Source organism: Thamnophis elegans, chromosome 1, assembly GCF_009769535.1.
Source record: "Thamnophis elegans isolate rThaEle1 chromosome 1, rThaEle1.pri, whole genome shotgun sequence".
Classification (NCBI taxonomy): Eukaryota; Metazoa; Chordata; class Lepidosauria; order Squamata; family Colubridae; genus Thamnophis; species Thamnophis elegans.
This window is the reverse complement of record NC_045541.1, coordinates 3489043-3506486: the sequence shown is the minus strand read 5'-3', so window position 1 is coordinate 3506486 and position 17444 is coordinate 3489043.

The window sequence follows — 17444 nt, the reverse complement described above, 5'->3', positions numbered from 1 at the left end:
TGTTCAATTCTTCTATTATATAATGTAGTAAGACCGAGGCAAGCTTTTCGGATGATGGGTGCATTTAGAGTTTGGGGAACATGCTGTGGAGGTTCACAGCTAGTAGTAAACCATGTACTTACCAGAAGGAAAAGTGATCAGATTCTGTTGTTCCTAACCTTTCCAAGTCTCTCTGTATCCACCTAATCGTCTGCCTGCCTGCCTGTGTATCGCCAAGCAAGACACTGAAGTTCAGATACTCATCATTTAGTTCTCTAAGAATATCTAGGAGCCTCTTTAAAGCTTAGAATCATACTTATAAACTAAAGAGATGCTAGAGCTGATGCAGAATTCCAGCTTTCCATTGTATTGTTTTAAAATTAAAATAAAGCTAAACTATGAAATAAAGCAAAATATGGCAAGTAATACTCAAAGATAAGATGTTACTTGGCCTGGCAAGTAGTTAGTAAAGTAAATCCTTTTCATTTTACCCAGGGGTGGGTTTCTCGCCCCATTCCAACCGGTTCGGTTGGAACGGGGCCAGCGGCGTCCTCGTGCACGCGTGCGGTGCACGCATGTGTACTAGTGTCTGCGCGACGCTCCAGCTGCTCCTGGAGGATCGCGCAGGCGCTGTATGCGTCCTGTGCATGCGTGGAAGCGCAGAACTCGTCAAAACCGGGTAAGGACCGCGGGCGGGCGATCGGGCCCTTCGCCGTTCCCGGAAGTTACTTACTTCCGGGTTCGCCGACCAACCGGTTCGCAGGGACCGCCGCGAACCGGTTGAAACCCAACCCTGATTTTACCCTTCTTGAACTTCGACTGCATCCACAAATCTTTTCATATTTCTTTGATATTTTCATCTGCTTTTAAACATTCCTTCTATAGAAGCCAGTGGTTGGACTTTTCAGGTAAGGGTATCATTTCATGCTTTTGGGCAGCATTAAATATGTTTTAAGAGCATTAGTTTAAAAAAGAATAAAAAATAGTTTCTGAAATAGGAAGAATTAAAATGGCCGAGCCATTGTGAAATCTCACAAGAGTCCATTATCTTGTGTCTTGTATACATCTATAGCTTATTTTCCGCTAAACGTAGTCATTAATAAAACCCTCAAATGTTTGTTTATGTTTATATGTTTGTGCCACGCTCTAGAGCAGATTTTCTTGTGGCACAACATTCTAGTTAGCATACTCTCGACACTCCTTTTCAATAGGCATAATTGAAAGCGTTTAAGATGGGTAGGTCTTTCAAGAATTCAGAGGGGTGGAATGTTTTCGAAAGCTGACAACTCACTCAGAGAAGCTATGATGGTTTTATGAGTCAGAAGTATTGGCATGGACTGTATTTATTAAAAAAAAAAGCCATGTCTCTGTTTTGTATTGGATGTGGCTTTCAAATTGAGTCAGTATTACGAATATCTCAGTGCAAGTGATAACTAAGTTACTGAATAGGAAAAAAAAGGGACCAAGCTCAGCTATGTGGTACAATAAGCAAATGCAAAAAAATTTATACAGTATTTTTTACGATTGAGAATACTTGTATGTTAATAAGGGTTGGTATACCTTTCAGTATCTAGTGTAGCACTGGTGCTAATTAAACATTATCTGATTATTCTACTTACCCTTTCCCGTCAATTAAATGGGAGTTTTGAACTATACATTTCTAAGGTATAATAGAGAACTGTTTCCCAGACAATATTACACTTTTATTTCTTGGTTGCTTGTTATAAATACAGTGGGTATATTTAAATATTCAGTGTGTTATAGGAAATTGTTGAAATATAATAAGTGCTAGTAGACACTTGTCAAACCACTTCAAGCAAGTGTTAAGAAAACTTAGTTATCTTAAGAGATTAACTCGGAGAGTCAAAACTGACAGGGTAGAAACCAGGAGGCCATGAGTTCTAGTTCCCCCTTAGCAGTGGTGGGTTTCAATTTATTTTACTACTGGTTCACTCATGTGCGCAGTCCATGCTTGCGTGATGCTTCTGTGAATGCGTCCAGGCGGGTGGGCGGACCCTCCCGCCACCACCGGTTCGCCTCATCCGGGGCAAACTTCCTCAACGACCAACAAGATCACACAGGTTAGGCCTCCTCTGGGTGCCGTTGGCCGGACAATGCCAGTTGGTGGCCCTCCGGAGGAGGGCCTTCTCTGTAGCTGCTCCAGCCCTGTGGAACGATCTACCCATGGAGATCCGGACCCTTACCACTCTCCCAGCCTTTCAAAAAGCCACCGAAACCTGGCTGTTCTGGCAGGCCTGGGGCTGTTGATTAATGTCCAGCCCCACCTAGACAGCATGGGTGGTATGTAATTTTAATAACTGTATCTTATTTTTAAATTTTTTAAATGTTTTTTTTTATCTTGTCTCTGTAAGCCGCCCAGAGTCCTACGGGATTGGGCGGCATACAAATTTTATTAAATTTCAAATTTCAAAATTTCAAACTGGCAGAAACCCACCTCTGCCCCTTTGGCACAAACCCAGCTGCTGCCACTCATTGGTAATCACCCCTAGGAGGAAGGCAATGGCAAACCACTTCTGAAAAACCTTGCCAAGAATACTGCAGGGATACGTCGAGGAAATCTACAGGAGTCAACATTACTTGTAGGAGGGAATAGTTGAAAACGATCTAATGTTCAGTGGCAAACTTCCTGTTGAGGGCAATATCACATTTGAGGTAATTCACTGCAAACCATTCATTTTTTTTCCATTTTATTATATTTATATGCTGCCCTTTTCCCCCGAAGGGGACTCAGGGCGGCTAACAAATCAAATCAGGGAAGGGGGGGTACAGACAAAAAAAAATAAAAATAAACGATACATAACAATACATAATTTAAAAACACACAACAGTCATACCATTCGAGACGGGGGCAACGGTTCTTTAGCCCCAGGCCTGTCGGAACAGCCAGGTTTTAAGGGCTTTGCGGAAGGCCTGGAGGGTGGTGAGGGTTCGAATCTCCACGGGGAGCTCGTTCCAGAGGGTCGGAGCAGCCACAGAGAAGGCCCTCCTCCTGGTAGTCGCCAGTCGACACTGGCCGGCGGATGGAATTCGGAGGAGGCCTAGTCTGTGGGATCTAATCGGTCTAGTGGAGGTAATTGGCAGCAGGTGGTCTCTCAAGTACCCAGGTCCAATACCATGAAAACACATTGAAAGTAGATAAACAGCTGAGATTGAACATAAATGTGAGCTCCCCATTCTCTCTTCTCCCTTCCCTTTCCTCAGTGTTCTCCGTTTCATCCATCCCAGCCTCTCACGCAGCAACCTGAAAAGAAATGGTCAGCCATTTCTTACCAGAATCCTGAATTGCTCTTTTGCAGAGGAGTTTGTGATATGTATGTATGTATGTATGTATGTATGTATGTATGTATAGGCATGCATGTATGCATGTATGTATTTATTTACCCACCTACCCTCTTTATTATTTTCATAAAAGCAGTGAGCATACTTAATATTCCTTTTCTCCTCTTATTTTCTCCACAATGAAAACTCTATGAATTCAGTTGGGCTCAAATAGCAATAGCAATAGCACTTAGATTTATATACCGCTTCATAGGGCTTTCAGCCCTCTCTAAGCGGTTTACAGAGTCAGCATATTGCCCCCAACAACAATCCGGGTCCTCATTTCACCCACCTCGGAAGGATGGAAGGCTGAGTCAACCTTGAGCCGGTGAGATTTGAACCGCTGAACTGCAGATCACAGTCAGCTGAAGTGGCCTGCAGTACTGCACCCTAACCACTGCACCACTTCGCCTAACTGGCCCAAAGCTAGCTATGTTGAACATCAAAATCAGACTTTGAAAAAAAAGAATCAACTTGCTGAATAGCAATGTAACCTAAACACATCAAAAATTTACTATAATAAAATAAGCTATAAAATCTTACAGCTAAACTCTATGAATTCAGTTGGGCTCAAATAGCAATAGCAATAGCACTTAGATTTATATACCGCTTCATAGGGCTTTCAGCCCTCTCTAAGCGGTTTACAGAGTCAGCAAATTGCCCCCACAGTCTGGGTCCTCATTTCACCCACCTCGGAAGGATGGAAGGCTGAGTCAACCTTGAGCCGGTGAGATTTGAACCGCTGAACTGCAGATCACAGTCAGCTGAAGTGGCCTGCAGTACTGCACCCTAACCACTGCACCACCTCGCCTAACTGGCCCAAAGCTAGCTATGTTGAACATCAAAACCAGACTTTGAAAAAAAAGAATCAACTTGCTGAATAGCAATGTAACCTAAACACATCAAAAATTTACTATAATAAAATAAGCTATAAAATCTTACAGCTAAAGTTTTAAAGTTTAAGAATGTTGGACATAAAAGTTAATATAGCAAAGCATTATGCAATTGGGATAAGGCAATTAAACGATTATGTAGAATAACAGAATAGTAAAATTATTGACCTAGAGCTTAGAACTATTATGATGTTAAAATCCATGGAAAACGGTAATTAATATTATGATATCCAGAGAAAATGCAATAATGTATGATTTAGAATCTAAAAGTTAGAATCGAGCTATTTATCTCTAATATTAAAATTACTCTGGTAATTGTTAATGAAAATAAGAGAAAAGTAAGAATCAATTAACAGCAAGCACATACTACATAGTTGTAGAGTATTTATTTATTTATTAATTAGACTTATATACCGCTTCATAGGGCTTTCAGCCCTCTCTAAGCGGTTTGCAGATTTTTAGCAAATTGAGTCAGCAAATTGCCCCCACAGTCTGGGTCCTCATTTCACCCACCTCAGAAGGATGGAAGGCTGAGTCAACCTTGAGCTGGTGAGATTTGAACCACTGAACTGCAGATAACGGTCAGCTGAAGTGGCCTGCAGTACTGCACCCTAACCACTGCGCCACCTCGGCTCTTTAGTACTGACTAAATGATGCCACTCAGATTTTGGGCAAATCTGATACGCTTTCCTAATTGAGTACTGTAAACATTTAGAAACCCAGACTGAACACGTGTAATAAGAATATAATGTTGGACTGTTGATTTGGTTAAAGTTAACTATAAAACAATTTCAAGTTCAAATGTTAATGAAGAATTCTGTTCTCTTTTTTAGACTTCAGAAAACTAGAGTGAGATATCAACTGGCAAATCCACCTAAAGGTCAGTATTCTGTTTTGCGATTGCTAAAATGAATGCTGTGCAATTAAACTAATGGTGGGCTTCAAAAAATTTTCGAACCTACTCTGTGGGTGTGGCCTCCTTTGTGGGAGTGGCTTGCCGCCCATGTGACCTGGTGGGAGTGGCTTGCCGGCCATGTGCTTTCTTTCTTTCTCTTTCTCTCTCTCTCTCTCTTTCCTTCCTTTTGTCTCTCTGTCCCTTTTTTCTTTTTTCTTTCATCTCTCACTCTTTCTTTCTTTCTTTCTTCCTTCCTTCCTTCTCTTTCTCTTTCTCTTTCTCTTTCTGTGTGAGTCTGTCTGTGTGCATGTGTGTCAGTGGTGGGTTTCAAAAATTTTTGGAGCCTCTTCTGTAGGTGTGGCCAGCTTTCCGGGTCCACTGATGGAACCTCTTCTAACCGGTTCGGTAGGTTTGATGAACCGGTTCTACCGAATAGGTGCGAACTGGCAGGAACCCACCTCTGAACTAAACTATTATAGGGAATCCAGATTGTTCTAGTTGATCTTCCAAATAATACATTCTTACATCATATGTTCAGAATAAATGGTAGATACATGTGTGAAAAGGGCAGAGGGCAGCTGTGATATAGTCTTATGTTTCCAAACCAAGAAAAAAATTCACAAAAGTAAATCATGAAAATGTACTATTTTATTGTAGACGTTGAAGATGTTCACTAGCCGATCTAATAGATGCTACTGTGCAAAAGGGCAATGAGTTAAGGAAAAGTTGTTATCCACACCTAAATTTAGGATGTTTATCTGAGTATCTGTACAGACAGAAAGATAGAGACATTACAGCTACAGTTAAATCAATTGTTTTGTCTTACACAATACTTTACTTTTCATAAACCTAGAGGAGGATTTGGGATATTATATTTTAAGAACATTTCACTTTAGAATTCAGATAAAGTAATGAATAATGCATAGTTTTAAATAAACTGGGGAAGTTTACTTCAACTGGGGAAGTAAAACCCATCAAAACCAATAATGGAACCCAAGTCCATTTCTCCCCATTCATATACTACAGTGATTCCCAAACTTGGCAACTTTAAGATCAGCAAAGCCAAGCCAAAAGTTTGGGCAACCATGATCTAGACCCAAACAGCTTCTAGGCACATCGTATCTTGATAGTTTCACCTCTCCATCCCTATTAAAGATGATATGTAGAGCAGGGTATAATCCCTGTACTGAACCCTGAAGGGATGGATGGATCTACTTAACAGTTTCAGAGCCGAGGTGGCGCAGTTGTTAGAGTGCAGTACTGCAGGCTACTTCAGCTGACTGCAGTTCTGCAGTTTGGCTGTTCAAATCTCACCGGCTCAGGGTTGACTCAGCCTTCCATCCTTCCGAGGTGGGTAAAATGAGAACCCAGATTGTTGTTGGGGGCAATATGCTGACTCTGTAAACCGCTTAGAGAGGGCTGAAAGCCCTATGAAGCGGTATATAAGTCTAACTGCTATTGCTATTGCTATTGCTATTTCATGCAGGTGTTAAACATTCCTGAACTGTCTCTGAAACAGAAATCAGGGCATTGATATGTTAAATATTTATAAGCTCAGAAAATGGATGTTTTTAAACTATATATATATATATTTGATTTCTGGCGACTCGACAATTGTAAACAAATGCTTGCCATCTTGATCTACCTTTGATAGTAACTCATGACTATGCCAAGGAGGTGCCAATGGTCTTCTTGAATCTATCTTATCAAGTGAATATCTTTATTCTGATTACGACTGGCATTTGGTATAATTTCATTTCAAAAGTTATGCAAATAGAGATTGTAAGGAAAATGAATAAATAAATCTGCAAATGGAAGAGGCTAAGCATGATTTGAATATAACTGTTATAAAATTATGAACTAAAAATGAAATATGTCTTGAACTACTACTAAAAAACCTTTAAATAAAAATTGAAATGCTGAACTAATAATCTTCTAAAATTCCAAATTGTTAGAATACTATTAAAATGTTATGCTGTAAATTATCAGCCTTTCAGTTAATTTTATGAGAAGCTACTGATAGTAGGACTTCATAAAACTTGGGTAAAAGAAAATCAGTCTTCCTTTCATACAGAAGTGTTGTATTCTGTAAGCTGCCAGACAATAAAGTTAAATACTTCATTTTATAGCCAAAAGCTAAGCAAATAAGCTTTTACAAACAATAGTACAGAATTAGTAAAAAAAAATATTAAACTGCTCATTACAGGAATTACAGAGTATACAATGCTAAAAAGTGGGAATTAAATTATGTAAAACTTATTAACCAGCCAACATAAAAGCTAATCTAAATATTGTCATCTCCAGTTATGTAAAAAATTATGTCACTGCTGTTGATAGAATCACTTTTGAATGACAGAAGTAAAGATGTGTAACAATTTCTTGAAAAAAAATTGGGGGGGGGATTTCAGCTAAAAAGTGTAGTAGAATACTTATTATGGCACTTTTATTTCTATAAAGCACAATAAAATAAGTTCGGCATTCTCTATCAATCTCCATCAGCAAGGGTACATATGCTTCTTAAATTTGCCTTGCAATATTGCTAAGAGAATGAGATCAAAACTTTTTTCTGTAATCCTCTAATGTATTTTGTAATAGAAATGACAGGTAGAAATAGGCAAGCATCTCTCTGAGAGATATCTTTAATTTTGGTTGAAAGTATAATTATTGGTGGTTATTATCTGTTAGATGTTTAATTACTACCAGGGATGTGCAGTCAGGGGAGGAAGGGGAGGCGGGGCCTCACCAGTGTCATGAGGAAAAGAAAATTAAATTAAAAGTAAAAAGGGTAAGGTAGTTGCTGCCAGAATGACTCTGCTTAGTGCTAACTGCAGAGGGAGGCGAGAGAATTACGGGCCTCCTTTGCATAAGGAATTTTTCACCTTTTAACCCTTGCTCAGAGTTAAGCAAGGGTTAAAAGGCGAAAAATTCCTTATGCAAAGGAGGCACATGGTTCTCTGCCTCCCGGTCTGGTTTTTACATTTTCATCATGGCGGACAAGAGGAGAGTTGAAATGATCCTCTGACACAGCTGGAAAAGGTGGGTCCGAGGGAGGGGGGAGGGGGAGAAATTCAAAATTCCAATCATCCATCCCCTATAATATGCAGCTATAAAGTGATATTTGATGTTTGACCGAGTATATAAGTGTAGTAATGTGGGACATCATTTTGAAATGGTCAGTTTCCTATAGAAAATTGTAGTTATTCTTGAACACTTCCCAAAATTCACTGCAATATGTATGTATTATTTGGTTCACCAGTTGAAACAGAAATAGTTCCCTGAAGAATATTTAAAGTGGTAAAAAGAAGCTGATTTCTTCAAATGAGGAGCCCGGACGAGGCCCGAGGGAGAGCCGCGGAGGCGAAAGGCAAAGAAGGGTGGGGTGGGGTGTTCCAAGAGGCCCCCTCCCTTTTTTGCACTCCGCAAGCCAGCCCGCAGTGGCAAGAGGCTCAGTTCCGCTTCTATCGCCCCCCCTCTGCTCCAGAGAAGCCGGCCATGGGCGAGTCTCCGCAGCCCTGATTCCATCGCCAAGCAGCCCCAGGAGGACACGGGCTAGCCCCGCTTCCCTTCCCGGACTTTCCGGGAGCGGAGGACCCGCATTCTCCAAGCCCCGAGTGACCAGCTTTTTGCCTCTGCGGCTCCTGCTCCAGCCGCGTCCAGGCTTCTCCTCGGCGGGCCTGCCAGAGCTCTGGGAAAAACATCAACAAACAACATAATACAACATAATAACCCTAACCCTAACCTTAACCCTAACCCTAACCCTAACCCTAACCCTAACCCTAACCCTAACCCTAACCCTAACCCTAACCCTAACCCTTACCTTAACCCTAATTGCGCTTTCGTCGACACACATTTATCGGTGCGCTTCTGTGGGTGCAATTTCGTCTTCACTGTTTTCGCGCCACGGTTTTGTCAGTGCGCTTTTGTTGAGCGCGCATTTGACGGGTCACAACATCGGACACATCTTCCTCCTCTTCTTTTCTCCATAGCAATAGTCCTGTGTGGTGAGTTGGGCTGAGAGAGAGTGACTGGCCCGAAGTTACCTTAGCCTTCCCTTCTCCTATTAAATTTACTAAAAAAGATGATGATCTGCAAGAGTTCACATTGCCATCAATGTGATGGGTTTAGTGGCAGTAGTTAGCCCTCCTGCTGTGTTAAGATGCTCATCCTCCCATAGGTTAAAAAGGTTTAACATAAACAAATAATACATAATATGCCCATGTGAAATTTCTCAATTGCATTTCATCTTCTCAGAGAAGCCAACTGATGAGTTTCCTAAATTGACAGAAAAAAGGAAAAAAATCTGGCTACAAGGAGAATACTTTACTAAGAATGATACCTGAATTTAAATAATGAATGCAAGTTTGATTAACAGTGGGTGGGTAGAAAAAAAGGCAGAAACATTTAAAAAGCACTTTTTCTCATAATAATTTTGCTGAATATCCTATACTAATAGTAGTCTGCTTGATAAAATGTGGGTTATTGAGAAGATTTGGATTGAGGCTCTGTATGGTGCAGAGATTAAAAATGATGTAAAGTTAGGACGTATACTGAACATTCCATAAAGGCAATCAGATAATCGCCTTTGAGAGTTGTGTGAAATTATTCATGAATTTTAATAGAAATATCTCATGACCTTTGCACACACCTATACAACAACCTGTCATATTTATTTATTTCCGAGCAGTTGGACATTTTCAGCTGAAGTTGACAACTTTATTTTGACACGGGGAAGTTCAGTATTGGAAAGGTTATATTAGTCTTGGGTGGATATTTTCCTCCCTATTCTTTCTTTGGGATGTATTATTCAAGGTGGTTTTCCTATTTGGTGAGGGTGCTGTATCTGTTTTATTAAGGGACAAAACACTTCAAAAAGAAAAACGTATCAACAGACAGTTGAGACACATGCATGTATTACATCAGAGGTGGGTTCCTACCAGTTCGCACCAGTTCGGTAGAACCGGTTCGTCAAATCGTCAAACCGAACCGGTTAGAAGAGGTTCCACCAGAAAGTAGGTCACACCTACAGAAGAGGTTCCAAAAATTGCTGAAACCCACCATTCTCTCTCTCTCTCTCTCTCTCTCTCACACACACACACACACACACTCATGCAGAGAGAGGAAGAGAAAGAAAGGAAGAAAAATAAATAAAAAATGAAAAAAGAAAAAAAGAAAGAAAAAGTGAGATGAAAGAAAAGAAGGAAAAAGGGACATAGAGACAAAAGGAAGGAGAGAGAGAGAGAGAGAGAGAGAGAGAGAGAGAGAACACATGGCCGGCAAGCCACTCCCACCAGGTCACATGGCCGGCAAGCCACTCCCACACCCACACCCAGGAGGCCACACCCACAGAGTAGGTTCGAAAATTTTTTGAAACCCACCACTGTATTACATATAAACTAACTTGTAAATGTATCGGTGACGCGGTGGCTCAGTGGCTAAGATGTTAAGCTTGTCGATCAGAAAGATTGGCAGTTCAACAGTTTGAATCCCTAGCGCCACATAACGGAGTGAGCTCCCGTTACTTGTCCCAGCTTCTGCCAACCTAGCAGTTCGAAAGCGTGTAAAAAATGCAAGTAGAAATATAGGAACCACCTTTGGTGGGAAGGGAACAGTGTTCTGTGCACCTTTGGCGTTTAGTCATGCCGGCCACATGACCATGGAGATGTCTTCGGACAGTGCTCGCTCTTCGGCTTTGAAATGGAGATGAGCACTGCCTCCGGGAACGACTAGCACATATGTGCAAGGGGAAACTTTACCTTTAAATGTATCAGTATTTGAGTCTTTCTATGAAGTGAACATTAGAAAATAAAAACAATGTTGATCAAGTTAGTGAGAATCAAAAAGAAAAGGTACATTACTATTTCATTGCTGTATATATTCATTTTTCTCTTCCAGAAGAAAATCAGAGTTTTTTTTAAAAAAAACTTTGGTTTTATCATTAAATGTTGATCTTATTTTTTCATTGATGCATCTTACAATTTTGTTTTGAAGCTTAGAAACTTCACAGTTTAAATAATGTCATATAGAAAAAAGGAGTAATAAAAGAAGACAAAGTGTTCTTATTTTTCCTGTCAAGTGTTAATTGCCGCAGTCATTAATATGGTCAAACTTCCTGAACCAGTAGCAATTCATATAAAACCGCTACAATACAAAAGGCAAATTGTACTGGCAGCTTGATATACTGTACTGCATAAATTGAGTGTATAATCATGGATATTCATACTAAATTTAAAAATCAGAGTATTATAAGATACATGGAATCCTTTTCATTCAGATTAATCAAATATGCATTGGAGATACAATCAGATAAATGTAAACTTATTTAATATCTTCTAGTCCTGTCCCCAAATATCTGTTTAAGTATTTTATTGATTATGTGTTATATCTGAGTCTAATAATATTTCTGTTTGTTATCTTAAAATATTTTAACAAATGGTTGCCTCTTCTTTTGTTAAGAATAATGCTAAATTAAGTTCTTTTGAATGAAGAGTTGCAGGAAACGTCCAGAGGAGTTTTACTAATTCGTATGGCGTTCCTAATTTTAATCCCATCATTTACTTCATTCATATATTGCTAAAAAAAAAAAAAAAAAACGAAACAAAACAGAACCTGAGGATTAGCGTGGAATAACATTTGCTGATTATTTAATTTGTAGCTCAGTCCTCGACCTAAAACTCTGAATACAGCTAAATCTTCCTCGGGATAACTCTAATTATACTGTATATGAATACTTACCTTATGACACATCATATATAATTAAAGGATAAGCTCTACCTGCTAGAAATTTGCAGTCAGTGTCAAACTACCTGTGAGGTTAATTTGGTGGTTCAGTCCTGAGTGAAGAAAGCTTATTCCGCTTCCGCCCCTCCCTCAGAAATAGCCAATGGGAGGTGCTACTCACAGTCAAGACTCAAGAGGGACTTATAATGTCCCTCTTTCATTTTGGAAAGAAACTCTGTTCGTCCAAAGCTTCCCCGTGGTGCATTTTTAAAGGAATCCTTGCCATATCTGACCTACTTTCTGTCCCTGTAGTCATACAGCTAAATAGTCTCCATGCAAATATATTTTAAACATTATGCGCAAAGAAAGGTTCCAGTTTCTTAATAATTTTGGTTGAGTTGAGTTGAGTTTATTGGTCTTGTATGCCGCCCACTCCCGAAGGACTCCGGGCGGCTTACAATAAACAAGGGAAGGGGATAAATAAACAAAGCAACACTTTAAAATACACAACCGTCACAGTTTCCGTGGGTATTTCGAAAGCCCCCCGACCTGCTGGAGCAGCCAGGACATAATGGCTTTGTGGAAGGCTGGGAGGGTCGTAAGGGTCCGGATCTCCATGGGGAGCTCGTTCCAAAGGGCTGGAGCTGCGACAGAGAAGGCTCTCCCCCGGGGAGTCGCCAGCCGACATTGGCTGGCAGATGGGATCCAGAGAAGACCTAACCTGTGAGATCTAATCGGTCTATGGGAGGTGATCGGCAGGAGGCGGTCTCTCAGGTACCCAGGTCCGATGCCATGTACGGCTTGATCTTTCCTATGTGTCTCCACTTCTACATATTGCTCTTTTTGAGATGTTGGAACCAAAAATATGTCATAACAAATGAGACCTGGCTGATTTTTTAGTTATATCCAAAACTCTGTAGAATTACACTAGTTTACTACCTGTATGTCAGAACATGGGTCGTAGGCTATCTTGAGATTTTTTTTGTGTGGGGGGGGGGGGAAATCCCAGAAGGCAGTGGAAAATTGTATCCTTAGTGTTGCCCAGAAAGCTACCTATGTGGATATGCCTATTAAGTCATCATTGTAAGAGCCGAGGTGGTGCAGTGGTTAGAGTGCAGTACTTCAGCTGACTGTTATCTGCAGTTCAGCGGTTCTAATCTCACCGGCTCAAGGTTGACTCAGCCTTCCATCCTTCTGAGGTGGGTAAAATGAGGACCCAGATTGTTGTTGGGGGCGATATGCTGACTCTGTAAACCGCTTAGAGAGGGCTGAAAGCCCTATGAAGCGGTATATAAGTCGAACTGCTATTGCTACTGCTATTGTTGGCCTTGACATAAGTAAATTGTTTAACTAGAACTGTTAACTGTAATTCAATGTGGGCACATTGTAGATGTGTTAAAAAGAATTATAGTTTTGTTTTGCTTTTCCCAATAATCCTTAACATGGATTTTTGTTTGCTTTTTTTCTCAACTTTTATTAAACTTATTTACATTTAGTTAAGTTATCCACTGTGAGCCCAAGATCTAGTTATTGGCCAGTTAGTGGCATCTGAGTTATTATTCAGCAGATACAAAGTTACATATGAACTGATTGCAATTATACTTACAGTAAATTTCTGTGAATGCCAAAGAACAAAAAAAAGTGAAAATATTAGAAAATTAAGTCAAAACAAATTTTCTCTCTTATTGATTAAGAAATTAGGCCTCAGAAACATTTTCAAAAAGGGAAGAGTGCTCGCCTGGACTACTGTAACGCTCTCTACATGGGGCTGCCCTTGAAGAGCACCCGGAAGCTTCAACTGGTCCAGAATGCGGCTGCGCTGGTTATCATGGGGGCACCCAGGTATTCCCATGTTACACCCCTTTTAGGCGGCCTGCACTGGTTGCCGGTTGTCTTCCGGGTGCGATTCAAGGTACTAATTATGACCTTTAAAGCGCTCCATGGCTTAGGCCCAGGGTACCTGCGAGACCACCTACTGCCACCGGTAGCCTCCCACCGTCCAGTGCGATCCCACAGAGTTGGCCTCCTCAGGGTACCGTCGGCCAGACAGTGTCAGCTAGCGACCCCCAGGGGGAGAGCCTTCTCTGTGGGAGCCCCTTCCCTCTGGAATGAGCTGCCCCCGGAGCTTCATATAATCCCCGACCTCCGGTCCTTCCGACGTGCCCTAAAAAGTTGGCCTTTCCAGCAAGCCAGCCTGGCCTGAACAAAACAAAATAAATTATTGATCACTGTTAATTTTAATTTGATTTTTTTAAAAAAATGTCATTGTCAATTTTAATTGGGTTTGGGATATTCTATTTAATTTTTTTTAAAACTTTTGTATTATGTGTTTCTTTTAATGTTGTATGCCGCCCTGAATCCTTGGGAGAAGGGCGGCATATAAATCCAATAAACCTAAACCATAAACCTAAATAGAGGACAATATATGTAGTTCAGAATTGAACTGTGGAGTCCTGGGTGCTCTCTGATCTTACTTGTTTGCTTGAAGGGAGTGCGATTTGCTCTCTGTTTTTATATAACGGTAGTAATTTTCCCTGTCTGCGGTGGTGGGGATGCTGTTTTCTCTATCCTTGTGACTAAATATTTTTCTTTTATTGAAAAAAATATGCAAACTTTCCTGTCAAACACGGAGAACGTTAATTGTTGTTTGTACCTTGCTTTCAGTTGTGAAAAAGGTAATAAATAAATAGCTTTAATCAATTTCGGTGTAATAGGTTTAGGTTTAGGTTTCATTTTATTTATATGCCGCCCTATTCCCTGTGGGACTCAGGGCGGCGCACAAACCCAAGGAGGGAAAGGGAAACACAAAAACTACAAATACAAGGCATTTAAAAACCACCAACAGCCACACGATTCGAGAGGGGAAGGGAACTCATCAACCCCAGGCCTGCCGACACAGCCAGGTTTTAACGGCTTTTCAGAAGGCCTGGAGAGAGGTGAGGGTCCGAATCTCTGGGGGGAGCTCGTTCCAAATAAATTAATAGATTTAAATAAAAAGAAAACTACTAAATATTTAAAATGGTGCTATACCTGATCAATAATATTTAAGTGTACCTTCCTGCATTCCTTAATGGAGAGTGAATGAACGAGGGAATGTGGCCTGCGGTTAAGTAGCGTGCAATCCCTCTGAGGTGCTGCTCTGCCTTAGGATTTATTAACCTGCAAAGAGAACAAGAGAGAATTTATTTCCTAGCATTAGAATGGCAATATGTAAGAGAAGAGTCCCAATGGGAGTGGGCGGCATACAAATTCTATTAAACTAAACTAAACTAAACTAAACTAAAGAGCCAATCATATGAAAAAATAATAATCTGATTAAAAAATGTTCTTGGATTCACTCAGAATTTAATAATTCTGAATTAATCAGATGAAGGTATACGGTGTGTGCATCTGTGTTTGTCCACCTGTGTTGATGGAGCAAATTCCTCTCACCTACTTGCACCCCAGACCATGCCAGACATTAGTGGCTCAGGGAAATACTGTGGACATAGTTTACTTAGACTTCAGTGCAGGTAATAGCAATAGCAATAGCAGTTAGACTTATATACCGCTTCATAGGGCTTTCAGCCCTCTCTAAGCGGTTTACAGAGTCAGCATATCGCCCCCAACAACAATCCGGGTCCTCATTTTACCCACCTCGGAAGGATGGAAGGCTGAGTCAACCTTGAGCCGGTGAGATTTGAACAGCCGAACTGCAATAGCAATAGCAATAGCAGTTAGACTTATATACCGCTTCATAGGGCTTTCAGCCCTCTCTAAGCGGTTTACAGAGTCAGCATATCGCCCCCAACAACAATCCGGGTCCACATTTTACCCACTTCGGAAGGATGGAAGGCTGAGTCAACCCTGAGCCGGTGAGATTTGAACAGCCGAACTGCAGAACTGCAGTCAGCTGAAGTAGCCTGCAGTGCTGCACTCTAACCACTGCGCCACCTTGGCTCTTAGTCCTCAACTTATGACCACAATTTAAGCTGCTAAGTGAAAAAAATGTTAAGTGAGTTTCGCATCATTTCACAACTTTTCTTGCCACCTTTGTTAAGTGAATTGCTGCAGTTGTTACATTAGTAACACAGTTGTTAAGCCTATCTTGATTCCCCGTTGACTTTGCTTGTCAGAAGGTTGCAGAAAGGGATCACGTGACCCTGGGACTCTGCAACTGTCATAAATGTGAGTCACTTGTCAAGCATCTGAATGTGCAATATATCACGTGGCCATGGGGATGTAGCACAGGTCATGAGTGTTGAAAAATTGTCATAAGTCACTTTTTTCAGTGCTCTTGTAACTTCAAATGGTCATTAAGTGAACTGTTGTAACTCAAGGACTTCCTGTATTTTAACAAAATACACCACGGCTTATTCCTTGGTAAAATAGAAAAAAGTGGGATTGACAGCAGTATCATTAGAATGGATTTGCAACTGGCTTAACAGCCACGCCAATGTGTAAATTGGATTGGATTGGATTTATTAAATTTATAGGCCGCCCAATCCCGAAGGACACCGGGCGGTTTACAGAAAATAAGTTTTAAGAGAAGGGTTAAAAGCAAACAGAGGAAAGCGGATTAAAAGAAACACAACATGCACCCAGTCTAATCGGGGCTGGACCTCGGTCAGGAGGTTAACAGCCCCAGGCCTGCCGGAATAGCCAGGTTTTGATAGCCTTTCGTAAGGCCATGAGAGTGGGTAGGGTCTGGATCTCTGGGGGTAGCTCATTCCATAGGGCCGGAGCAGCAACAGAGAAGGCCCTCCAGTCGACATTGTCTAGCTGATGGCACCTGGAGAAGACCCACCCTGTGCGATCTTTTTTTTTTTCAATATCTTACAACGGTCCTACTTCTTCTTCCCTCCCTCCCTCTTTCCTTCCCTCGTTTCTTCTCTCCTACTCTCCTTCCTTCCCTCCTTCCTTCCCTCCCTCCTTCCCCCTTCCCTCCCTCTTTTCTTCTCTCCTTCTCTCCTTCCCTCCTTCCTTCCCTCCTTCCTTCCTTCCTTCCCTCCTTTCTTCTCTCCTTCTCTCCTTCCTTTCCCCCTTCCTTTCCTCCTTCCTTCCCCCCTTCCTTCTCTCCTACATTCCCTTCCCTCCTTTCTTCTCTCCTTCTCTCCTTCCTTCCCTCCTTCCTTCCCGCACCCTGTGCGATCTTATCGTTTGTTGGGAGGTGTTATAGGTGCTACCTGGTTAAACAGTTGTACCTGTGAGAAGGATCTCAGTGTCCTAGTGGACGTCACTTGTATGAGCAAGTAATTTGCTGCAGGTGCCCAAAATGCCAACGTAGTCCTAAGCTGCATCAACAGAGGAATAGATCAAGATCACATAAAGTAATAGTACCACTTTCTAGTGCACTGCTAAGTATTGCATCCAATTCTGGTCACCACAATACAAAAAAGATGCTGAGATTCTAGAAAGAATGCGGAGAAGAACTGCAAACATAATAAGAAGTTTGGAGACTAAATTGTACAATAAACGATTGTTGGAACTAGGTGTATCTAATCTAACAAAGAGAAGGAATAAGGGTGACATGATAGCAGCCTTCCAATATTTGAGAGACTTTCACAAGGAAAATAGGATCAATTTATTCACCAAAGCATCTGAATAAGGACAAGGAGTAATGGATGGAGGATTATTAAAGA